We start from the raw sequence: 1337 nt of genomic DNA on the forward strand, positions 1-1337 counted from the left end.
TCGTCTCTTTCTTTGACAGTTGTTGGGCATCATCATCCTCTTTTTTCTACTTCAATAGTTTCAGCTGATGTTGTCTTACAGATGGCGGTGCTCCATGGACAGTCAAGTAATAATTATGTATTGGTCTTCTGTCCTTGAGAACAGCTCTTCCCTTTCATAGATTCAGAGCAGTCAGTGTGACCAACAACGAACTCACATTGTAGGTGATGGTCTCCAAGTCTGTAATATTGCTGGAATATTTCCTGTGTTTCAGTAGCAATAGTGAGACAGCTTCGACCATATTTCTCATAGTTTTCTAATTCATACCTGTCTCAAATCCTGTGCACACCAAAATGTATTTCAGTTATAGGGCTACGGTACTCCTCTCCAAAATGTCCTTTGTGGTTAGCTTCTTTATACGTATTGGACTGTGGACCTTTCGGAGCAGTCACTTCCTTGACAGCACCTTCTACCATGAAATGTTCAGGTCGAGTACAGTATCCAACGACAACAGAGTTATTCTCTTCTGGCTTTATCCGTTTTCTACTCACAATGCTATATGTTTTTTAAAGACTACCATGAGCCTGTTTCTTCATGTATAACACAGGAGCAACACGCACCTTCCACAAGCAGCAACTATGTCCTTCTTGCATAACACAGAAACCAGGTTTGAAAGACGGGGTCTGCATCTAAATCGTCAATATAATCAGAACTTTCTGCAATACCACATCTTTGGGGACTCATGGACCTAATTAAAACTTTTACTAGTAGAAAATATTTTAAACATTGAATGTTTATAAGCTTACAAATGAGTTAAGATACTATCACTTTATCGGTGCATGAATTTCAAACGCTGAAAGCAAGGACGAATTTCAAAGTACAGGTTCCAAAACAACACGTGCCTACTTGAACTAATGGTAAGGAAGCGTATAAAAGTCCCTCAATGATGCAGCGAGAAAGAATCAGCAAGACTACTAAACATGAAATGAGACACACCCCCTCATTTGCAAGTGAGGAAATAAAACCAAACAACTCATACCGTAGCGTATACGGTCATATACCTCCGTATATATTCTCACAAAGTGGCGTAACAAGGCATACGCCTTTATGTGAGATGCAATTTCCTGCTCCAGAGCTATGGGGCTAAATGTTTTTTTGCTCATAACTTCGCCATTATTAAAGCTATCCATACGCCGTTTTAAGAGAACATAGATCTTACTACCTGACATACCATGGTGGTGTTAACTCAAAACCGGTAATTTTGACGATACGCCCTTTTGTGAGATGGGTGACGATATATATAATATATACAAATTTAAATATACATGCACACACACACACACACACACACACACACA

This window comes from Aplysia californica, unplaced genomic scaffold (genome assembly GCF_000002075.1).
Source record: "Aplysia californica isolate F4 #8 unplaced genomic scaffold, AplCal3.0 scaffold00006, whole genome shotgun sequence".
Taxonomy (NCBI): Eukaryota; Metazoa; Mollusca; class Gastropoda; order Aplysiida; family Aplysiidae; genus Aplysia; species Aplysia californica.